The following is a 14,925-nucleotide window of genomic DNA, read 5'->3' as shown; positions in this document are numbered from 1 at the left end:
AGATAGCACGTCAACCTGTACAAAAACTAGTCTACATATTCACACAAAAAAATTTGATCAAGCTTTCATGAGAGAAAACAATAAATTTTTAGTAGTTTAATTTTACAAAGGTGTGGTAACTTGGTGAGCCGTGCAAGGAGTCAAGGACTCGAAGAACGTAGCGCGAAAAATTATATTTTTCTTCTTCATTCATTAAGAAAAAAAACAAAAACAAAAAACAGCAAATGATTCCATTTGGATCAACGACAAATTCTATGCCTGCTTTTAGTTGTGTCAGACTGACAGTCTAAATTATAGTTTTACTCATATTCATATTAATTCCTACATTTTTGCTTACTCTATTGAAATCTTCTATCGTCTTATGTAAATCCCCCATAATTCGCCAAACAAAACTATGACATCTACAAATCATAAGTTGTTAAGGTATTCCCCATCAATGTTAATTTCTACATTTATCCAATCTAAATTTTTTAAAACTTCTTGACCCGATGTGAATAATTTAGGAGAGAATGGGTCTCCTTTCTTAAATAGAATTTTCTCAAGGCTTTCTCCTTTACCTTCCCCACTATTCTGGACGAAGATTCTGTCGAGCCTGGGCAGTGCAAGGGTGTCCATGTCATTATTATTATTATTATTATTATTATTATTATTATTATTATTATTATTATTATTATTATTATTATTATTATTATTATTATTATTATTATTATTATTATTATTATTGGTAACCAGCAAAGTTATCATCAAGGGACAGGCTGGTCTGGTTAAGGTTAAGTCCCTCTGTTTGCCTTTAATATGTAGGCCTACATCTGAGCCTGTAGTAGTCTACACGTTATCTTATTGTCTTTAAGTTATTAATTTTCATACCATTCTCTATAGGCTAAGCTAAATGTGTAGGCTATTTTCTTACATCAATATTTGTTTGTTTTTATTACCTTAAAAGATAGTTGATATTTGCTCTAATATATTTATTTTCATATTATTTTCTATAGATGTATATTTTCTTGTATCAATATTTATTTGTTTTAATAAAATTAAAAAATAGATGTTGACATTTGCTCTTTTATATCTATTTTTCTGCTATTTTCTATAAATATATATTTTCTTATATCAATATTTGATTGTTTTTATAACATTCAAAAATATAAGCTGACATTTGTTCTAGTATATTTATTTTCAGACTATTTTCTATGAAATATATTTTCTTATGTCAATATTCTTGAGACCTTAAAAAAGTTGTTGTTCCCCCTTCCCCGGTTAGTGTTCTTCTACATAAGGGAAACGTCCACTGAGGCCGCAAAAATTTTTCATAGTGCAAAATATGATGCTTAGTTCCTCATTTCAGGATTTATGAGTATACCATAGGTGGGCCATGTTGTGTTGTTTGTTTTGGATATGTTGCACCCTCTCTCAGATAGAAAGTGGAAATTCTATGTAGGTGTTTCTTCTAATAGGTTGAAAGTCCCGTACTTCACCCTAACCAAAACTAGCGATACTAAAAAAAAAAAAAAAAAAAAAAAAAAAAAAAAAAAAAAAAAAAAGATACTTTCCTAAAGAAAGAAGAAAAAAAAATACATTGATTCACTGTCCGGGTTTTCTTAGTCCCACAAGGTCATCCTAACGTAGAAGCCACACTCTGAAATGAGCGCCCAAAATTAGTAGTATTTCTAAAATGTCGGGTGGAAACTCATGCGTTGGCTTTGACTTTTATGAGACAGATTTGGCGGAGATACTATTGAATTCCAATAATTTTGATTTACTTAAGGATGTGTAAATATTGCTTTCACCACTCCCATTCTCTGAAGATCCACAGAGGTTGTTAAAAGAAACTTTAGAAAAAAAAATTCAGATCTCCCTCTTCATCATCAAGAGTGACTCCATCAGAGTTGTCTGGTAAAACGATAGGCCTACTCTCCCCATCGTAGCTAGTGTGTCTTTGCATTATTTTAGTTATGTAATTGATCACTCAGTTCATCTGGTCTTTACTCTGTCATGGCTCACTTTGCTCACAGTTTAACATTATCTCATTGCTCCTCTATTCTGGTAAGCAGTAAGCTACATATTGGACTACTCACCTAAACCAAGTGGGCAATTAAACCCCAATTCATCATTCTCTAATCATTTTCTTCTGTTTTCGCACAAAGAAAGTGCAGACTGTAACATCCTGGAAGTCCTCATGCATCGGGCACAAGGGTTCCTGGCAGTTAGGCTAGGCGGAGTGCTAGAATTTAGGGACAAGTCGGAATACTGCGTCCAGTTACTACTAGTCTCTGGAGTCTTGAAATCATTGTCATGTGTTATATTCAAATACTAAAATATATTCAAAACTCATGTGTTTTCTCATGTATGGTTAAAAACTTGAATATTTCTTATATATACATTTCTTAATTGTACACGCAAAGCAGTATCTAGCAGTATAGCAGGAATAAAGTATTAAACATGATACTATGGTGCATTCATGGAGTGACGTCGGCACAAAGTGTGCCAGATTCGGGAACTTATATGAATATTGATGCTGACTACCTATCTACGAATCTCTCTCTCTCTCTCTCTCTCTCTCTCTCTCTCTCTCTATATATATATATATATATATATACATATATATATGTATATATATATATATATACATATATATATATATATATATATATACTAGTGTACGCGACCTGTCAGCAATGACAGCTAAGTATTTAGATAGAAATGCGTACGCACACGGATTCAACCTTTCCAACCCCCTCCTCTTCTAACTACAACACAGCAGTTTCGGCATTTTGTTGATGACTGTTGTTTTCAAGTGTGCCTCTCAGGGTACCCTCTCTCACCAGAATATCACTACTCCCTTTCCCCCTACCCAAGGGATGGGGAGAGTCCGAGTAGTCATACATTTGACAATGCCGCTCAGCTTGGTTGACAGGAAACTAATATATACCCGGTATATGATTTTTATACTTATATATATACATACACACATATATCTATATATATATATATATATATATATATAGCAGGTTCATACAATAACAAAAATCTCACTAAACTGATATATAGTCTTATTTTTATGTGCAATTTCCAACAGATTTAGTAGATTTGAGAACAAAGCCCTCCGAAGAATATTAGGACTTAAATGGCATGACAGGATTAGAAATGAAACTATAACTAAAAGAGAGATTACTCGAGTGCCATATGTGAATGAGATCACGGCGAGAGATAGATTGAAATGGTTTGGGCATGCTCTTCGCACTCCTCAGGAGAGATTAGTTCACCAAACGTTTATCTGCGCTCCACAAGGCACTAGAAGAGTTGGAAGGCCCAGGTCTACATGACTGAGGGCTATGAAGCGTGAAGTAGGTAATGATGAATGGATAAGTATTGAATTGAAAGCTCAAGATAGAGACGACTGGCGAAATCTTACCGAGGTCCTCTATGTCAACAGGCATTGGAGGAGATAATGATGATAATGATATATATAGTCAAACGCTTGCTCTTTACTGATATTATTATTACTATTACTAGCCAAGCTACAACCCTAGTTGGAAAAGCAAGAAGCTATAAGCCCAAGGGCTCCAATAGGGAAAAATAGCCCAGTGAGGAAAGGAAATAAGGAAATAAATAAATGATGAGAACAAATTAACAATAAATCATTGATGGGAATATCATCATCATCATCTCCTCTTACGCCTATTGACACAAAGGGCCTCGGTTAGATTTCGCCAGTCGTCTCTATTTTGAGCTTTTAATTCAATACTTCTCCATTCACCATCTCCTACTTCGCGCTTCATAGTCCCCAGCCATGTAGGCCTGGGGCTTCCAACTCTTCTAGTGCCTTGTGGAACCCAGCCCACTATATTTGTATAGTGTTTATATATTATTAAGTTTCTACTTTTTTCCATAACACCAAATGAGTTCAATCGGGCTAAACTGGCAGTGATACAGCAGTAACCTGAAAACCCGATGCCCTGCTTCTTCTGCAATCTTATCGATCACGTATGTCGTGGTGACATCCATGCTTTTGGCAAGCTCTTACAGATGTCATTTTGATGAGTTATCTTAGCACTGCACTCCATTCATTATCAGCTAATTCCGTAAGTCCAATTTTGTTTTTCAATGATGTTGGCCTTTTTTCAACTCCACAGAATGATAGGAATCGTTTTCAATTGTGATCACAGAGTTTAGTGAAATATTTGAAAGCACCATTCCTCAAAAAGTGCTGAGTTCATCCGGATGGGGTTAACCCCCGTCATTTCAGCTTGAAACGCTAACTTGGTGTTGTCCACGAAGCTACTTTTTATACCAGAATGAAGTATAATCAAGTGACTTTTTATCCCTGGTGGCTGTCGTACTCCAGTGCCTTTAAGTGATGTGGTGTCTATCCAACATTTTGGAATTGTAATTCTGATTCAAGCAAGTTTCATCCAGATACAAAATATTTTGGGATGCCTACTTGACTCTTTTAATGTCTTCTAAAACGCAGTGCAAGCTGCTGCAACATGCTCCTCTCCATAAGGAATTTGGCACATTTGAAGTCAATCTCCCTCATAACCTTATGAAGGGAGATTTTCCACCAGTGAAGGATTTTTTTTCATTCAGGTCTTCCTGATTTTTTTTCGCAGAGTCGATACTTCATGCCGACCACCACCACAACATGGAAAAAATCCCTGCCACATGTCATAGAATTTAAATAATTCTTGTTATAAACCTAAACAAGGAGACACTCGTTGTAGACTACTATGTGGCCTTCTTTGCTACATATAGAATGAGTTAACCATAATTTTCAAATACAATATGGATAGAAAATGAGAGACACGATCAAGGTTGATTTGGCAAATGGCTAGAAGTAAACGACCATCCCAGCCCCACTCTGAACAGATTGCGTGCTGTCTTTCAAGACATCACTGCTTTGATAAATGAACAACTGGAGAGGAGTTAATGGACCACAAGCCAGACTCACTTATAACTCTATAAATTTGATATCACTGAAGAGCTTAGACTGTCTAGATTAAAAAAAAAAAAAAAAAAAAAAAAAAAAACCCTGGCATAAAGAAAAGTATTGGGACTGACTATGACAACTAATCACTTTTATTCACCCACCCTAATGAAATAATGTCCGTTCACGACATTTCACGTTTCCCAAATCTTACAGACCTGTGTAATCACCATCATTAAAGCAAGGATATGTTACACGCCAAATAAAAAATGAGTTTACATACAATTAAATCCTTTTTAAATCACATATATATAGCCGTATTAGATAAAAAGTTATGTGCAATAAAAATACGGTACTCTAATTTGAACAAAACTTACTAACATAAATTGGATACATTTGAGTTTCATTGTTTGGCACAATAACATTCCAAATAGATTTGAACAAACTGTACATACCATTCTAATATAAAATACACCATCTTTCGTTTTGTATATAAAGTATTAAAATTGGACAAGTATATATAAAGTTATTGACAGTATTAGGTTATTGACAGTATTAGGAGCGACATGCATTACCTGAAAATGCTTACTTGTGTAATTTGATTAGATACTGTCCTTAACATAAATATTTTCTGAAAATAAAACTTGATTATTTTAAAAACAGTAGCAGCAATAAAATAATTCTTTCATATGTATAGAAAAAAACCAAGAGGAAGAGAAATATGATAGAATAGCGCGCCTTAGTGTACCTTCGTGAACTCTGACCTTGATGGTGTTTATACAGTGATAGCCTGAGCCGAACATTTTGGCACGTTATGAGGTTTAAGACTGTCATCTTGTAACTTGATCTTCATTTTGCATTATAACATTTACCTTTCTTTAAGTTTTGACACAAAGAAGGGTGACACATAAACATAGCGTTCACTTTTCTGAAAGAAAGGCCAGAGCGATAACGATGACCTACAGTCGAGGATAGATTTTAAAACCCGTCATAGGCCACTATCCTCTAATACTAGGCCTTGAAGCCGGACTGTAAGAAGATTGTATCTTAGTAAATTATACCCATTAACAAATGCAACCGAAACATCTCGATGCATACGACATTTTTTTCATGCTCTTATAACCCCATCAGGTCATACGTTACTAACCCCTTATTCGGCTGTTGATATGGGTACGTGCCACCATCTTTATTTGCTATTTCCTGAATATAAAGTGGAAATTGGATCCTGGCTTAGCGAAAGCAAGTGCTGTCAAGTCATTCAGAAAGGACATAGGAAGTTTGACAAGTTGATCTGCCACATCAATTAAATTTTAAGTCGACTTGTTTTCTGAAACTGGCAAAGTGGAGCAAGGTAAAGTGTGTCCTACTAATTTGTAAATTTTCTCTTAATATGTCAGCATGGAGAGAGAGAGAGAGAGAGAGAGAGAGAGAGAGAGAGAGAGAGAGAGAGAGAGAGAGAGAGAGAGAGAGAGAGAGAGAGAGAGAGATACAACTTGGTTCTGAACGCACAGCCTCATTTTATGTTTATCCAACATAACTGACAAATCAGTTGCGTTCATTACTATTTATTTTTCTTTTAACCTCCGATGTGTAAAACCACACCCTCCCTGGGTACAACAGGAGTGTTGAAGTTATCAAAATATTTGATCGTTATTCTGTATAGATTGTTTATATGAATCCCCCCCCCCCCCAAAAAAAAATCCCTCGATATTCCTTTCGTAATATCATCGTGGATCCCATACATTTCGTTTCGATAGACAATTATATAGTTTTAGCAATAGTGACGATAGTTGTGGTTATAGTGAGGGTAATAAACAATGCAAAACATTTTGATAATCAAGTCAGTTTTCATAACTTGTATCTGTTTAGATATTTATGGGAGCTTAAGACGTTTTAAGTGTTTTTTTTTTTCATAATTACTGTCACTTCAATGAACAGGTGATGAAATCTGCATAAGGAACTGTCTTTATTGTTTATGTTTTGGCGTTAAAAAAGCTCTCAATATTTTTTGACATTTCCCATCAAAATGACTGTTTTAGAATCAGAAAATAATCTTAATTTTCTATACAAAAACTTTTTTTTTGTCGTAGAAACAGATATTTACAATAAAGACAAGACGATTAATGCCAACACTATACTCAACGCAGTGAGAAAGTGCCAATAGGGGAGGCCCCTGATTTGCAAAAGATTCCCCCACAGATCACCAATTTGCCATCTTTTTCCAATTCTGTTACACCCTCTCTCTCTCTCTCTCTCTCTCTCTCTCTCTCTCTCTCTCTCTGTTTCTATGTAAATTAGTGTATTTCTAAAATCATTCTAACTTTTGTTCCACACTACCATTGAGGTAATATTCATGGTGTGTTTTCTGTATAACGATTTCCCCCAATCTAAACGTGTCATATGAGCGGAGGCCCTCCCATGCTCATATTCCAGACCAAAGTCTTAAGTCTACAGAATAGCCTACACACAACGTGAACCAGTACTTCTTGGAATAAAAGGCAGAGAGAGAGAGAGAGAGAGAGAGAGAGAGAGAGAGAGAGAATTTCGACAATATACCAATTTATATGGAAACGGAGATAGAGAGACAGACAGACAGAGAAAACGTAGAGGTGTTGGGGAGTGAGCCAGTGATCTGTGGAGACATGGCACAAGTCGGGGAATCCTTTCAAACCAGGTGTCCTCACCTATCGGGACTTTCTCACTGCGTTGAGCTTTTTATAGTAAAAAAGTAGACTGGTCAATTTTATGCTTTAGACAAAAACAAGATGCACAGAAGAATATAGGATATACGTGATTATTGTATCCACATCTACATGTTTACCTTCAGTTGGTAATGACCACGAAATTTGTTAATATACTTCATTCTATCCGATTCAGAGATTATATATATATATATATATATATAAATACACACACACACACACACACACATATATATATATATATATATATACACGAGAATTTGCTACAGGTAGCAAAGTCATTCAGCCTTGAAGTAGGTTAATTGGGAGGCCGGAGAATAATCTTATATTCTAAAAAACAGATCATCTGTTTACGAGAATAAAACGAATGTACAGTTACTCTATACATATAACTTAGTTTAAATTGTTCATGGGAATTTCAGACTCCAGAGGCTCATAAAATGCTTCTTGCTTTTTCACACTTGATAAAAAAAAAACTGTTCCGGGAGTATGTAACGGGTGTTATAAAGCCGAAAGGTCAAATAAATGGCATTATATGAGCTCTTAAACTGTCTTTCATCATTGTGGTTTTATCTATCTCCTGGTCAACCTACACCTGCCCGGGTATTTCATAACACCAAAGTGTTTTAACTAATGAATGTAACCTTCATCTATGTTGCCTAATGAATCAATAGGGTTAATCATAACATGTTCACCTTAAATTCGAAAACTTATATATTCTTTTGCATCTTTAATCGTAGAGATTTCAAAAACAGTTCAATGTAGGCTACAGGTTTGTATTTTACGTTTCCTTCATTCACATCTATTTTTTTTCTTTTTGCAGTCTTGTGAAGTAATAACACCTATAGAATATTATAACATATATGAACATTAGGTATTTCCCAAATAAAAAAAATCGCAGAAATGCCAGAGCCAATTCTCCAAGTTAAGTCAACAAGAATAAAAGGCTAAATATTACCATTGCAAAAGTTACCAATACCAAAAAACACAGATCCTACTTCAAGGTCACGCACGTAGCTCCGGTTGAGAATAAGGGCTGCGTCATATAGTCGTTCGAGTCGGTTCTTTCAATATCAGCAATTTTGAAAACTAATAAATTTAACGGATGGAATCATTACAGTCTCCTAAAAGCGTTGCATGTACAGCAGGCTTGGCGTGTCTACAAAACAGGAAATGAGTCACATGTTTAAGAGTATTGAAATCCATCCATTGCTTAAATATTTCGACATAAGACATTCGGAGCCTAATGCAAAAACTGCCGCTAGCGAGGACACCTGGGTATAAAGGAGACTGACAAATATCCTTGGACTAGAGTTCTGCGCTAATCCCCAGCACAGTGAGTAGTGTTTCTCTGTGTAATCTCATTTAAACAATAAGTAGTGGTTAAATCAAATTTTTTAAAAATTATTATAGTGTATTTCGTAGTCTTTGTGAGTAATTGTGTTAATTTGCAAACTTAAATTCGTCACGGAAAACTTGACCCATTCTCGTAAACGTGGATAACTTGTAGAAACTATGATCAGAAGAGTTGATATATTCACGTCTAGGCTATTTGTGACCAATAGCCTACCTTTAGAATCTTTTTTTATTGTAGAAAGCAGTGTTGAAAAATTACATTTGATAAAAATAAAATCAAGTGTTCACACATTCATTATTACAAGCACGAGTTCCTAATCTTACAAACTTGGCCTATTTATTCCAAAGCTTTAACTGTAATTTTGTTGCATGCATATTTTGTTTATCACTCCATTCTCTGCCATGTCCTTGCTTTTGTATTAATTTTAAAATACTAGCGAATGTTTAAATATTCCCATTAGCCCATCACTATAATAACACTGAAACTGGAATCGCTGCTAACTTCCATTTTATCTTTCGCTATATGCGTGATTAGTTGTAGGCTACTAATTATATATTGTAAAAACCATCATAGTCCATATTTTCAAAATGGTTAGGCTTTTTAGAAAGACTTCTGATAAGCATCATTTTAGAATATGAAATCCCCATCCTTCGGTCCACTCATTAACATTCTCCACAAGCATTCCGAGGACTCACCTAGACCTATAAAAGCAGCACACGTCAACAAAGTTTGCGATAAAAGAATTACCGAGCCTACTTGTGATCTTACGTGAGTCTATTTTATCATTAAACCGTGTAATTGACCATCAAAAGCATGTCAACCTACTTAAAACCTGATTTTGTCTTCATTGGTTGACTTTGGTCTATATTTTACGTTCAAACTCGTCAAGCAATAGACGTAGGCCTACGTCCCAAAGTAAATAGTTCTTCCTCAACCATAGGCTACAGTTTGAAAGTTCAGACATATGAAGCAGAAACAGACCATAGAGAGAGAGAGAGAGAGAGAGAGAGAGAGAGAGAGAGAGTTCATGAACATCCTAGCTACTGCTGCACTCTGCTTCCTTTGAATTTCAATTGAATTTCATCTCTCTGTTATATCCACAGATGATGAGACCCGTTTATCTGCTAGCAGTGACCTTGTGTCTGCTGGTGTTGGCGGCGAAGGGGACAGAAGCGCGTCCGCAGTTCTTCGACGCCGTCGGCGATTTCGTCGAGGATGTCGGAGAAGGCATAGGGAATTTCTTTGAAGGAGTTGGTGATTTCTTCTCAGGTTGGTTATTAAGGATTGCTAATTTCTTTTGTTGTTAGTTGTCCAGTCTTTTTATAAGTTGTCATATATTTACATTTTTACACACTTACTTTGCTGTGAGGAAGGACAGTGGGGAGATATGGCAGATGGCTGGCGGGGCAAGACTCAAGAACTCGCCCAGCAGTGTGGGTGTGGATAAGTGCACGTCTCAGAGTGAGGTGTATCAGGAATTTCTGTGTCCAACCGTACATATCAGTGTATTTTTTCATACGATTTTAATGCATTACCCATTAACTTCATACATTTTCTAATATTACTTTTTTTTTTACTTATTTCAGGGGTATTTTCGAGCAACACACGTTCGTCTCTGACCACACGACCTGCGCCTCCACCTTTGACCTTCAATGAAGCGGTTAGCAATAATAACCTTAGACTGGTTGTTGACCATTGAGAAATTTTTCTTTTTTACTTCACCTTACTTCTACTTTATCTAAATTAAATATGTAATTAAATATATTGATAACTGATGAAAAAGCACTTCAAAAAATTAAATTAAATCCATGAAAACAGTTGTTTATTCTATCATCCTACTATTTTTTTAATTTATGTTTATGACAATTTTATTTATCATATCAGGAGAAAAAAAATTTATAATTGTTACAGTTGATGAAACCATGCTCTCTCTCTCTCTCTCTCTCTCTCTCTCTCTCTCTCTCTCTCTTCTTCTTCTTCTTCTTCTTCTTCTTTTTCTTCTAATAACGTGTTTTTTTTTCAATTTGTATGGGGGTAAGCACGGTTGCCTCTCTCTCTCTCTCTCTCTCTCTCTCTCTCTCTCGCTTCCGTTTCTTGTATTAACGTGTTTTTTCTCATTTGTATGGGATAAGCACGGTTGCCTCCCTCCCTCTCTCTCTCTCTCTCTCTCTCTCTCTCTCTCTCTCTCAAAACAAATAACTAACTTAAAACAAAGGTATATTATCAAAGTTCTTTTTCATACAAAGAAATATGATCTTCCAGATACTGTCTGAAACGTAACCTCTATGACCGAGGAAGTTTGTGCAGATAATTAAGTAATTAAAACCATATAACAGTCTAGAGAGGTGTCTGTTCACACCGACATTTTCTTTGCTAAAGGAAGAGAAAATGAACAGAAATATGTTAGACGCAAGTCGTTTATATTTAACTTTCTGTTTTTTTTTTTTTTTTTTTTTTTTTTGCAGTCGCTGTTATTTTGAGTTATGAATAAATTGCAATCCTAAATTACATGGTGTAGGCTTAGTAAAATAAAAAATTTTCATTAGACAATGAATGGGCAGGCAAATTATTATTATTATTATTATTATTATTATTATTATTATTATTATTATCATTATTATTATTATTATTATTATTATTATTATTATTATTATTATTTCAAGTTAAGCTACAACTCTAGTTGGAAAAGCTGGATGCTATAAGCCCAAGGCCTCCAACAGGCCAAAATAGCCCAGGGAGGAAAGGAAACAAGGAAATAAATAAACTAGAAGAGAGGTAATGAACAATTAAAACAAGGCATTTCAAGAACAGTTACAACATTGGAATAAGATATTTTAAGAACAGTAACAACATTAAAATAGATATAAACTATAAAAACTTCAAAACAACAAGAGGAAAGAAAAGAAGATAAAATAGTGTGCCCGAGTGTATTAATAACAGCCTTGCCTCCTTCATTATAAGGTTTAATACTGCACAATATTCTAGAAGTTTTATTCCAGCTAAATCCAGATTGTGGGATGATCTTAATCTGACTGTTGAATTGGTGGGACCGCAGAAGTTCAAACTTATTGCAAATATTTTCCTGTTGTATATATTGACATGCTGTAAGTCTCTTTTCATAGCTTATATATGACAGATCCAAAATTTCTTTACCATTTTAACGTTGTTATTGACTATAATATATTTTATATTTTTTATTCTTAACTTCTCATACAGTTTATTTGTTATTTTCTTATTTTCTTTCCTCATTGGGCTACTTTCCTAATAACAACAACAACAATAATAATAATAATAATAATAATAATGATAATAATAATAATAATAACAACAACAACAACAACAACAACAGCAACAACAACAATAATAATAATAATAATGTTATAACCACCTTCGCATAGCTGCATAGCATTTCATCTTCCTATAAAATCTCTTATTAAGAAATGCCTTTGTTGTATTTTTTGTCAGAATAAGCGAAGTCATCTTCCATTCTTTGTTGCAAAAATGACACGTCATTATTTTTTATTATTTTTGTTCGTTGTTATTTCAAATGTATCCAGCTTCTCGTTATCACTGCCTTAACTGCATATCCTGGTGTGGCTTTTCTTTGAAGTGTGCAAAATATTTTGATGTTGATGTATTTAGAGAACACAAAGGAAAAAGTAGAAAAATTAAGAGCATGGAAATTATTTTTGAAAGTTTCCTTTCCGCGAGTTAATGAATTATATACTACAGGGTAAAATGCTATCGATATTCTTCTTCTTCTTCTTCTTCTTCTTCTTCTCCTTCTTATAATAATAATAATAATAATAATAATAATAATAATAATAATAATAATGATAAAAATGATAATAATAATAATAATAATAATAGCAATAATAATAATAAATATAATAATAAAAATAATAATAATAATAATAATAATAATAACAACAATGATAATAATAATATTAATAATAATAATAATAATAATAATAATAATAAGGATAATAATAATAATAGTATTAACTTTTATCATAAAAAATTATCATTAGTTTTATATACTGGAGCAAATAAATAAACAGCACCCTTGACAACAACACCTTAGGGGACTGACAGTAACAAGGACAGTTGTGTTAGATAAAGGTAAAAGAGAAATTCATGTCTCTCATATTAGTCATCTAGTCCATGAGAACTGACACTTGCCTGGTCTCTCTCTCTCTCTCTCTCTCTCTCTCTCTCTCTCTCTTCTTCTTCTTCTTCTTCTTCTTCTTCTTCTTCACCTTCTTCTTCTTCTACTTATTCTTCTATTAATGTGTTTTTTCCCATTTTGCTCTCTCTCTCTCTCTCTCTCTCTCTCTCTCTCTGCTATTGACGTGATTTTTCCCATTTTGTATGGAGTAAGTACGGTTGCTTTCTTTTTAAAGTCTCTCTCTCTCTCTCTCTCTCTCTCTCTCTCTCTCTTGTGTCTTCTTCTTCTTCTTCTTCTTCTTCTTCTTCTATTAACGTGATTTTGTCCCATTTTGTATGAGGTAAGTACGGTTGCCTTCTTTTCAAACTTTCTCTCTCTCTCTCTCTCTCTCTCTCTCTCTCTCTCTCTCTCTTCTTCTTCTTCTTCTTCTTCTTCTTCTTCTTCTTCTTCTTCTATTAACGTGATTTTTCCCCAACTTTGTATAAAGTACGGTTGCCTTCTTGTTAAACTCACTCTCTCTCTCTCTCTCTCTCTCTCTCTCTCTCTCTCTCTGTGGAATTTCAAGGGCAGATAAAAATGCGAACGTTGAGAATAATATCATAAGTGGTATTCACCCTCTTAGACTATCATAGGCTACCATGCAGTCTACTGCAAAACAGGGAAAATGAATTCGTTCAAAATATAATTCCATGACTCAAAATCTAAATAGCTTAGGACGAATAAATCTAATAATAATATTTTGAGGATTGATTGGTGACAGAAAAGAAATCAAACCGAAGAAATAAAACACTTTCAAGAAAAACCACCTCATCATTAAGCAAGAAAAAAATGAGTAATTTTACAATAGTATTATGAGAAAGAAAATGAAGATAGAAAGAAAACAATCAAAGTATAAATGAAATGATTGTCGGTATAAGGAAGGAAAAACAGTGCACCTTCTGACATCAACACCAACGCCCTTTTTTAAAAAGGTCAAATGTCACGAGTCCTAGGCTCAGGTGACCTTTAGGTCCCAATCCAGCTGGACCAACGTCTTCCTCCTTCTCCTCCTCTCTTAGTTTTACTTCATTTCATTTTTATCTTCCTGTATTATGTTTATTGGCTACACAACAAAATGTTGCAAAAAAAAAATAAATAAATAAAAAAAATAACTTTTGCTCGTATCTATGCAAATATCACTTTGAATGCATATGAAGATCTATTTCTGTGTTTTATAAGCAAGCAAACGCACGAGGAGAGAGAGAGAGAGAGAGAGAGAGAGAGAGAGAGAGAGAGATTACTATTATTCCAAAGAAGTAAAATTGTAGTCCGTTAATATAATTAGTAGTATCTTACTAAAATAAGTAAACTTCATTTTGTATTAATCAACATTAATTTGTACAGTAATTCGATTAAACAGTTTTCTTTTGAATTGGGAAAATTGTAATAATTCATAAGCTGATGTTATTTCTAATTAACAGACACTATGTCTATAATGGGAAAAACACCGGGTGTTTGATAACAAATCGCTACTGAAAGATAGTCATAGATATACTCGGTTATATCTTTAAATATTGCATTTTTTTTTTTTTTGAGTAATCCGAATTGTGGAACTTCGAATACTTTCTAGTGTCTACAAAACCATTTTGTTTCGGAAACTTGTCGTCTATTTGGAAATGAATATGAAGAATATGAATATTGTTATGGGTATTACATATCTAAATGAACAGACTTAAAATGGAAAACCTACATGTGCAAGGTTCTGCGAAATCTAATGTATATTAGAGAGGGAACT

At 34.1% G+C, this 14,925-nt stretch overlaps 1 protein-coding gene and 1 long non-coding RNA gene across 3 annotated transcripts in view; one reads left to right on the top strand and one right to left on the bottom strand.

The window, feature by feature from the left end:
- The window catches only part of LOC137634795 (trypsin-1-like), a 244,077-nt gene that overhangs the window by 81,242 nt on the left and 147,910 nt on the right, over positions 1-14,925 (bottom strand). The gene's annotated exons all lie outside the window — the stretch shown is intronic.
- Positions 8,818-10,705, top strand: LOC137634796 (uncharacterized). Its single transcript, XR_011042572.1, has 3 exons — positions 8,818-8,962; positions 10,087-10,252; positions 10,570-10,705. It is a non-coding gene; the product is annotated as an uncharacterized lncRNA (long non-coding RNA).

This window comes from Palaemon carinicauda, chromosome 45 (assembly GCF_036898095.1).
Source record: "Palaemon carinicauda isolate YSFRI2023 chromosome 45, ASM3689809v2, whole genome shotgun sequence".
Lineage (NCBI taxonomy): Eukaryota > Metazoa > Arthropoda > Malacostraca > Decapoda > Palaemonidae > Palaemon > Palaemon carinicauda.
This window is presented reverse-complemented; position numbering and strand designations above follow the sequence as displayed.